We start from the raw sequence: 10,864 nt of genomic DNA, 5'->3' as shown, positions 1-10,864 counted from the left end.
AGCTGCCAGATGTGACAATCTGGGAAACATCTGTGTTATAGTTTGTGAATAAGGTGCATGAATGACTTACTACAGAATTAGATCCAAAGGGTTGGTAGGGGAACCAAACAGAAAGGCAACAAAATGGCCCAAGATAAAGAGGATCCTAACACTCAAACTCTACCACCAGGTTTAATTACAGCATGGTGAAGCAATTCCATGGCCCCAATCCTGGCAACAAGAGCTGTTTTGCCAAAGCTGAGAAGCGAGCTCAATGGAAACACTAAATCATTGCATGTCCCTGGAGTGAAAGGGTATAAAGGAGCCAAAATAAGGCAAATAAAGAAGTGACAGCCAGAGACCCAGTTACAGAATGGGTGAACTGCAGTGCAAGGTACAGCAAAGCCCAGCCTGTGACTTAATAGTCCACTTGAGAAGGACTAAAAGGGTGTGTCTAGACTACATGCCTCCATCGACGGAGGCATGTAGATTAGCCAGATCGGCAGAGGGAAATGAAGCCGCGATTAAAATAATCACGGCTTCATTTAAATTTAAATGGCTGCCCCGCTCTGCCGATCAGCTGTTTGTCGGCAGATCGGGGCAGTCTGCACGCGACGCGCCGACAAAGAAGCCTTTCTTGATTGGCACAGGTAAACCTGGTTTCACGAGGCATACCTGTGCCGATCAAGAAAGGCTTCTTTGTCGGCGCGTCGCGTCCAGACTGCCCCGATCTGCCGACAAACAGCCGATCGGCAGAGCGGGGCAGCCATTTAAATTTAAATGAAGCCGCGATTATTTTAATCGCGGCTTCATTTCCCTCTGCCGATCTGGCTAATCTACATGCCTCCGTCGACGGAGGCATGTAGTTTAGACATACCCAAAGAGTCCAAAGCACCATTCGCCCTATAAGCATGACAATGAGCTATAAACAGCTTTTCAGAATAGGTCCCACTGAAGTTTACCTATTTTGCTTCATAGTTTGATTATCCTTTTCACATTCTGCTATTAACTGCTTATTGAAATCTCTCTTACATGACTAGCTTTAGAGTCTAGGGGCTGTCTGCTTTGTAGTTATTTTAAATGGCAGCAATGAATTTGATTATCCAAATTGGATCATTCAGAGTTAATCTTTAGACAACCAGCATGACACAGACACTTTTTCCCCTTGGTTGTAAACTTTTTTTCAGTACAGAATACATCTCAATGCTACAGGTTAGAATTGGGTGATAACTGCAACACAGTTCTCAAACATTCATTTCAACTATGAGTAGCTATTTAAGTCAATTATATCCAGTATACATTTAATTGCCTTTTTAATTGTGATTCATTAACATCTTCAGAAAGTTTATAGGGGTATTTTGTTCTCATGAATGTTTCAGCAAGTTTGTTTGAATCCTGTATTTACATGTGAACACTGCTATTTGTGCTCCTGTTTTTACATGTGACAGAGGCAGCAAGGGGAGTGGGAAGTGACTAGAGCTTATGCTTATCGGATAGTCAACTAGTCGCTTACATCCCTAATACAAATATTTACTCTGTCTTTGCGTGCAATAAGGATGTTTATAGTCACAGAGAGCAAAGTTCCTCATATCAAAAGGCAATTATCTGTCTTACCTGTAACTACAAGAAATGACACAGTAACAAGCTCTGAAATAAATCTTTATATTAAGTAAAGATTATGAAAAAAGCTAAAATAACAGTTATGGCTGAGATGTTTATTTCAGATTTTTTGAAGTTATCAGTTTAGTTCCTTTAGTAGAAATAACTTGAATGAGGCATTTACTTTTACTGTTAAGCACACGTGGTATTTTCCCCTACAGGGTTCTAAGTGCCTGAAAATAAAGAATTATAATAAAAGTATCATCAGCCCTAGATACAGCAGCAAAACATAATTATAACTGTCAAGGTTCCTCTCACTCTCCAGAGCTTGTAAATGTCCTGGACATCACCACTGATGGACTTGGCTCACAATTGCATGAGGCTCCTCTGACTTTTATCTCTATTAAGATTGTTAGAGAGAAGATACACAGCTGAATTAGGCTCTGATGCGGTAAAGCTTTATGCACGTACTTAGGTTTACATACTCTGAATAACGCCACTGACATCTATGAGTAAAGCTAAGCACATATGTAAATCTTTGCAGGACTGATGCCCTAGTTTGTACATCTAAGTAATCCTCATGCTAAGGAAATCACCATTAGGCAACACTTCATTGCTAGAGATGCACTGCAAACATAGTGGGTGTGTCTAGACTGGCAAGATTTTGCGCAAAAACTTGCCAGCTGTCTACACTGGCCGCTTGAATTTGCGCAAGAGCACTGACTTTGTAATGTACAAATCTGAGCTGTCTACACTGGCCCTTTTGCGTAAAAGGGACTTTTGCCTGAACGGGAGCAGAATAGTATTTCTGCAAGTAACACTGATTTCTTACAGTAGGAAGTCAGTGCTTTTGCGGAAATTCAAGCGGCCAGTGTAGACAACTGGCAAGTTTTTCCGAAAAAGCAGCTGATTTTCTGGAAAAACTGGCCAGTCTAGACACAGCCTAAGCCTATATCTCCACAACAGTGTTATTTCAGAATACACTACAAGCCTTTATTTCAAAATAATGTCAAACTGGGCGACTTCTTACCCTGACTCCTGTGACTCATTTCACAGGAGTGTAAGGGAAGTTGACTTCCTGCTGTATAGATGGTGCCTAAGGCCGAGTTAAGCTTTTTCGGACTTCAGCCACACAGTTGACGTGGCTGAAGTTGCCTAGCTTAATTCGACTTTAGCCCTGCTGCGTGGAGGGGAAAAAATCAAACACTCCTCGCTCTCCGTCTCCACCACCAAGAGCTGCTAAATCTCCCTACCAGCATGGCTCTGTTACCAGTCTCACCCACTGCAAGTCTCCCCTGTAAGCACCCGCAGCATCCCTGCCAAGGAGTGGGCAGACCCTTTTCCTTTCTGACACTTGTGCTAGTCGCTGGCATCCACGCCAGAGGCTTCGCATCCCACGGGAGGGGAAGGGAAGTCAGCCTCCACCCTGGAGAGCCGGCATAAGCAGCTCCCACACCTGCGTACTGAAGGCCTCCAGGGATCAGTCCCGGGACGGCGAGAGGCAGCTGCTGCCTTTTGACCTGGGGCAGGAAGGGGCGAGCAGCCCCCGTGCAGGGGAACAAGTCGCCCTGAAATGCCCCTGTCTGCTCCCCAGCTGGCTGAGCGCGCGGCTCCTTACCCGCTCAGCCGCCGGCTCCCCTCGGCTCGGGGCAGGCGCTCTCCGCTCCCTTGCTCCTCTCCGGGCACTGAAGTCCGGGCAGGATGCAGCCCGGAGCTGGCCCCTCCCTGCTCCCCGCCCTCGCTGCGCGAAGCTGGGAGCAGGCGTACAGCGCCCCGCGGGGCTGATCGCACCGAGACCTTCTTACCCTACTTCCGCCGCTTCTCCCGGGGTCAGAACTTCCCATTCCCCCCAAACCTTTGGGGAACGCTTGGGTGCGCTCCGATTCCATACATTTCCCCTTCTCCCCACTCCCAAGGCTCCTGCCATCCCAATGCTGCAGGCAAGTCTGAGGAATTTCAGAGCGCCTCTTCCCAGGCGATAGAGAAGCTCGCACCCAGCAATAAGATCCTATAAACTGCTCCTCTGCGTTTCTCTCTCTCTCTCTCTCAGATCCTCCCAATGTGCCCTTAACTCGTGCCTATGGGAGACTGCTCACGACGGGTGCTCTGGCCTCAATTCCTTCAGGAATGTAGAGCCAGACGCTCCTGTAAGGTATTTACACTCCAATTTTCCATTGATCGCAAATACCTGTGAGGGTGTGGGCCTTAAAAGACCCAGAAGGGATAAAAATGAAAGGAATAGTGAGAAGAGAAAATGAGCCAGACAAGATAGTAGGTAAAAATAGGAGGGAGGAGAAAGGCTTGGTCAGAGAAACATCTTGAAGAAGCAGGGGTGCAGAGAGAAACGTTAAAATTGAAATGAGGCTGGGAAAGTTGGACAGACATACTTTAAGAGAAACAGGGATGTAAAATAATGCTGTATAGATGGGAGGCAAAATGAAGACTGGGAAGAAGAAAATAAGAGAAGGGCTGTGTCTAGACTGGCCAGTTTTTCCAGAAAATCAGCCGCTTTTCCTGAAAAACTTGCCAGCTGTCTACACTGGCCGCTTGAATTTCTGCAAAAGCACTGACGATCTCATGTAAGATTGTCAGTGTTTTTGCGGAAATACTATGCTTCTCCCGTTCGGGCAAAAGTCCTTTTGCACAAAACTTTTGCGCAAAAGGGCCAGTGTAGACAGTTCAGATTTGTTTTCCGCAAAAAAGCCCCGATCGCGAAAATGGTGATTGGGGCTTTTTTGCGGAAAAGAGCGTCTAGATTGGCAAGGACGCTTTTCCGCAAAAAGTGCTTTTGCGGAAAAGCGTCCGTGCCAATCTAGACACTCTGTTCCGAAAATGCTTTTAACAGAAAACTTTTCCGTTAAAAACATTTCCGGAAAATCATGCCAGTCTAGACATAGCCAAGTTGTTTAATGGCCTCTTTTCATGGGTGCTGGAAGTAGGGAAGTGGGGGAGTAGGGGGGGAAGGTGCTGCAGCGTGCCATGTTTTGAAATTATTTCTATCATAGGCAGGGTTTACAGTTTTGTTCCATGGCTTTCAGCCTCAGCAACCCCACTGTACAAATTGTTTCAGCACAACTGCATCTTTGAATCTGTCAGAATTCTACTTTTTTTTCTAGCACATGCAACAAAATCTGCGATTTCCAGCTTAAATGCTATATAAGAGCCCATCAGTTGCACACCACCTGTGATTTTACTCAAGTGGTCCCAGTAAAATGGAGCATGTCTGTATCTGTTTGCATGATCAAAACCCCAGTGATTAGAATCATTCATGTTGCTAATAATGCCAGTACTGGGTAAAGATGTATTTTTAAACAGGAAGCAGGGAGCTGCCTTCCTGATAGAAATTTATGATGGTTGTAACATACTTTTGTTTTTAACAGGTGTATGAGTGGATATAAAAGGCTTGTCTGACTAATTTTTAATAAAAACATGTCTTGGATATGTGCCCTCTTTCTGTACGCAGTTGTGGTTTGGTTTTTTCTTTTGTAGCTTTCGGTCTGCACCACTCCCTTCTCTCCTCCTAGGCACAGAGGCTGAGTTCCACCACAGAGAGAAACCGTGCCCAGTTCCCTTTTGTGTTTGGCATGTAAATACAGGAAAGGCAGGGCAGTTTCAAAGTCTATTGTCACTGAGTTAACCAGGTGAGAGTGTAACAGCAGTGAGAAAAACCACTGGTTTTTAAATATTCAACTCTTCCCCTTTCCAAGATTATCTATTGGCAAATATAATGGTGGGCAGGGCGATTTATTTTTCACTAACAGCAATCCTACAGCTCTGGAGTGACAAATAGTCTTATTTTGTTAACATTGCTTTGTCAAGCATATATAAATAATTGAAGAAGAATAATCAAGATGCAGTGCATTTCTAGGGAATGTATTTAAAATATTTTTACCCCAAATCTATATTTAAAATATTTGAGGTGGCTGACAAAATTTTAAAAACACAATATATATATATATATACAGGCAGTCCCCGAGTTACGCGGATCCGACTTATGTCGGATCCACAGTTACGAACGGGGCCGTTCCTCTCCCTGGTCTCCAGCAGACCAGGGAGAGGAAGCAAAGCGGCGGAACACGTGGGCAGCGGACAGGGCTGTCCGCTGCCCACGCGCTCCGCGGCTTGGCTCTGCTTTGCCCTTCCCCCCCGTCCCCCTGGTCTGCAGACCAGGGGGACGGGGGATGGGGCAAAGCAGAGCCAAGCCGCGGAGCGCCCGGCCAGCTGACAGCCCAGACGAGTCTGGGCTGTCAGCTGATCGCGCGCTCCGCGGCTTGGCTCTGCTTGGCTCTGCTTTGCCCCCCCCCCGTCCCCCTGGTCTGCAGACCAGGGGCACGGGGGGGGGGGGTAAAGCAGAGCCAAGCCGCGGAGCGCGCGGTCAGCTGACAGCTGTCAGCTGGCCGCGTCCTCCGCGGCTTGGCTCTGCTTTGCCCCCCCCCATCCTCCTGGTCTGCAGACCAGGGGGACGGGGGGGGCAAAGCAGAGCAAAGCGGCGCTGCCCGCGTGTTCCGCCGCTTTGCTCCCCGTCCCCCTGGTCTGCAGACCAGGGGGATGGGGAGCAAAGCAGAGCAAAGCCACGGAGCCCGAGGGCAGCAGGACAGCCACGGCGCGTCTGGGCTGTCCCGCTGCCCCCGTGCTCCATGGCTTTGCTCCGGACACCTGTGGTACAGCAGCTGGGGCGCTGCCAGTTGGTCCCGTAGCGCCGCTCTGGGCGCTACTGGACCAACCGGGCAGCACCCCAGCTGTTCTGCCCCAGGCGTCCTGATTCAGCCACTGCTGGTCAGATTCAGCAGCGGCTGAATCAGGACACCTGGGGCAGAGCAGCTTGTGTGCTGCTGGGTTGGTCCAGTAGCACCGAGGAGCGGCGGCGCTACTGGACCAACCCAGCAGCACCCTAGCTGCTCTGCCCCAGGCGTCCCCAAGTCAGCCGCTGCTGAAACTGACCAGTGGCTGACTACAGGAAGCCCCTGCCCCGGGCTTCCTGGAATCAGCCGCTGATCAGTTTCAGCAGCAGCTGACTTGGGGATGCCTGGGGTTCTTAAGTTGAATCTGTATGTAAGTCAGAACTGGCGTCCAGATTCAGCCGCTGTTGAAACTGATCAGTTTCAGCAGCGGCTGAATCTGGAAGCCAGTTCCGACTTACATACAGATTCAACTTAAGAACAAACCTACAGTCCCTATCTTGTACGTAACCCGGGGACTGCCTGTATATATATATATATATATATATATATATATACAAGTAAAATACAAGACCCTAGGGGGGGCATAATTAATAACCATCTTAGATGAAAGTGATGGCTCCAGTGTGCCCATGCGAAAAATCATTAACTCCAGTTGTCATAACTACTTCATTGCTGCCTAATATGTTAGTGAGTTGGGGCAAAATGTGATTCTATGTCCCTTTAAAGTGGTACTTAAGACTGTGACAGTTTAGTTGCATTCCACTGCAAGGAGGTCTTGCAGTGACATGAGATTAGTACTGTGTGTCTTGCTGTAGCTGAGTGCTGGGATAGGGGAAGGAGTCCAAATCTCTTTTATTGGTAGAGGTGGTTTTAATTGATCTTTATGGGGATTTTTTTTATTGCGTGGGCCCCAGCCCTCCAGTGTGCTCCACGTAGCATAAGACCCTACCCACACACAGCTCTCGTTGCAGCATTGGCACTTGAGATTTTAAGTAACTTTCAAAGAGTTGTGTTTCAGTCTAAGCCAAGAGTGTGCATGAATACACACACCGGAAATTGTAGGATTTAATGTCTTACACATCATCCAGTCAGATGGCTTCAGTCATTTTTCCACACTCCATTTAGCTAAGAATGGGATATCTAACCAAACAGCAAAGAGGCTCTAGCATAATATTTGAAATATTTTGTGAGGATTTCTGCCTTAGGTATAATTGGATCAGTCTAGAATTGGAGGACTGTGGTAGGATCATCTAATGAATCAATATTTTAAGTCTCGAGGACTCCCACAATTTTTGAACATGACTCTTCTTAAAAGACAGCTCCTTTAAACACAAAAATATCCAGAGCAATCTTTTGTGTCCCATGTGCAGCTACTTTGGAACACATATTTCAACAGAAGCTGTAATGTAATAACTACAGCTCACACAACAAACAAGAGGCAAACACAGGAGGACTGTGAAATCCTCTAAATTAGGCTAAGAGCTCAAACTCATCTAGTGATCTTCTAGTCTGATCTCCTGAATAACAGAGGTTATAGAACTTCCCAAAAATAATTCTCAGAGCACATATTTTAGAAAAGCAGCCAATCTGGATTTGAAAATTGTCAGTGGTGTAGAATCCACCATGGCCCATGGTAAATTGTTTCAATTATTAATTACTTTTACCACTAAAAATGTATGAAATTCCAAATTCAGGCCTCAATTTGTCTAGCTTCAACTTCCAGCCATTGGATTGTGTTATACTTTTCTCTTTAAATTAGTGAATCCATTATTAAATATTTGTTTCCCATGTAGCTGTTTTTAGAATGAAATCAAGTCATTCCTAAACTGTCTCTTTGTTAAGGTAAATATATTGAGTTTCTTCAGTCTGTCATCATAAGGCTCATTTTCTAATACTCTAAGGTTTCAACCTTGTGTTGCTTTTTAAATCTAGCTGTCCAAAACATTCATTTCCATCTATATAAGCTATAAAATATCAGTCAAGCCCATAAATCCATTAAAAGAGGATTGAGAAATTTATATTTTGGACTGTGGCCTTCCCATCCCTTTTTATTCTACACTATTTTGATTTATTTTGCATTTTGCACAATGGACCCCAAAGAGACTTCGACTTAATTCAGTAAGATTTTACAAGGAACTTACTATATTCTTACTATATTCTCTTGCAATTAGTAACTAACATCCTCTTAAAAAAATCATATGCAAGTTACTAGAGCAATTTATAGAAATGCAAGTGAATTATAGGTGAACGTATTTATTGCACAGAAGAGCTCTTTGAACTAGAACTATATGGATTAATCACTAGGGGAACATATATGGAAGTGGACAAAATATTCTTTTTTCAATGAAAACTTTGGGGCTACGTCTACATTGGCAAGATTTTGCGCAAATACTTTTAACGCAAGAGTTTTTGCGTTAAAGTATTTGCGCAAGAGAGCATCTACACTGGCATGTGCTTTTGCGCAAGAGATGTGCTTTTGCGCAAAAGCATCCGTGCCAGTGTAGACGCTTTCTTGCGCAAGAAAGTTCCGATGGCCATTTTAGCCATCGGGCTTTTTTGCGCAAGAAATTCACATTGCCTGTCTACACTGGACTCTTGCGGGAGCGTCATAGTTCTTGCGCAAGAAGTACTGATTTCTTCCATTAGAACATCAGTGTTCTTGCACAAGAACTCGCGACCAGCGTAGACAGGCGGCAAGTTTTTGCGCAAAAGCAATTGCTTTTGCACAAAATCTTGCCAATGTAGACGTAGCCCAGGGGTAAAAGATTATGACAACGAAGTAGGCATGTTTTGGAGAAGAAGGGATCAAGAATGTAGCCTTGGCATTCAGTGTAAACTTCAGAAGAATATTGAAATGCCTATGATACACACAAATTTAATTTCCTTTCCCTGCAGTCTGTTTCTGCCTGTTAGCTCAGTCTGATCACATGACCATGTCCGTCTGTCTTCTGGGTTTAACTGGATACCACCTGAGTATAGTCTATTGGCTTTGGTAGTTCAGATTTAAGTCTTAATTAACATTTGGTGTTACACCACTTTTCAGTTCAAACCAAGGCAGTAATTTCCTTGATGGAAAGTACACCTGTTAAAACAAAATACATTCCTTTTTGAAAACCTGTTTTCAAATGTATATCTAGTCATATTTTTATTCTTCAAATATCATAGATAATCTCATCATTTAACTATAGGTATGCGCCAAATAGCAAAGCTGAAGCCAGCCTTTGTGAATATCTTAAAAGAATGGTTCCTCCCAGCAGAGTTCTCTGCACAATAGTTAAATAGCCATTCTTATTTACCCACACAGCCACAAAAAAGTGCTATTTAGCTAAAGGGGATTTATTTAAGAATGATTTTGATAACAGATAGCCGACATTTTGGCAAACAGTTCACTTGCTTTGAATCCAAAGGGCAAAAGAAGGCATGAGAGAGAACAAATACATTGTATGGCCTTGGGCTCTGTCTAACCACTCTTCCACCCAATTAAATCCTTAATGAAAAAAAGGGGGAAGAGTACTATAGAATAAACTTCACTGTGGTACAAAAATTTTTTTTTCATTAAATGCTGCTCAGAGACACATTAAAAGATTTAATTCTGCACATGCACGCACACACACACACACACACACAGGGATCTGGCATCCTCCCTGCTATCAGTGCTAGCCTTCTAAAAGGAGCCATGGCATAGCAGGTTGGGTATAAGGAGGAGCACCTAATCACTCTTTCCAAGGGTGGAGTTACCCAGCTTTATCATGCATCCCAGAAAGGACTCTAGCTGACTCAGCTAGGATTGCTCCTAATGTTCCCAATACAGCTTTATATTGAGCTATGGTTTAAAGGCACATGTCATTATGCTATGTCCAGAGCTGATGAATGTGTCCACTGCTGCAGCATTTTGCCAAACTCCAGATTAATATTCAGACACTTGAATGTGAGTGTCGAATGTCAGAGCTACTGGAGGGAAAATGTATTTTGGCAGTTGCTCTTGCACGCACACACACACGCACACACACATACACACAAAAATAATGTTTGGTGCCTACCCATCTGCAACAGAGGAAGGTAACCTACATTATTAAAACCTGTTGAAACTAAATAGTAATAATCCTTCAACAAGGAGTAATAGACAGCAATTTTGCCTCAAGTGTTTAATAGGGAAGCCTGGTGATTAATTTATTGCTTTAATTACACAGTACTGTCACTGTTAATATCTTTTTTTAAGATAAGAATTTTGTTGCATGACTAGCTTGGGTGAGACCAAAAAGGCTAGAGACTTCTTCTGATCTTGCCTACACTGAAATCATAATGCTAACAGAAGAATGAAGCCCAGATTCTTCCTGTACTGTATAAAGGGTATCCCACTTTAAAATGCCATTAACCATTGTTAGAAAAAGTCTACTTACTCCTGAGTAAGTGGGCACTTCTCCTCATCGAGAAATGGGGAAATATCTGTGCTTTGCATAAGTGACTGCTTACTTCACTGTATAAGTTGCTCTGTATGAATGCTTAGAGCAGGGGTGGGCAATAATATTGGAAGGGGGACCACTTCAGAAAAGCAGACTTTGACTCCCTCAGAGAAAAGACGGGTAGGGTCCCCTGGGATGCTA

Source organism: Pelodiscus sinensis, chromosome 6 (genome assembly GCF_052426305.1).
Source record: "Pelodiscus sinensis isolate ZL-2025 chromosome 6, ASM5242630v1, whole genome shotgun sequence".
NCBI classification, from domain to species: Eukaryota; Metazoa; Chordata; order Testudines; family Trionychidae; genus Pelodiscus; species Pelodiscus sinensis.
Note: the sequence above shows the minus strand (reverse complement) of the source record.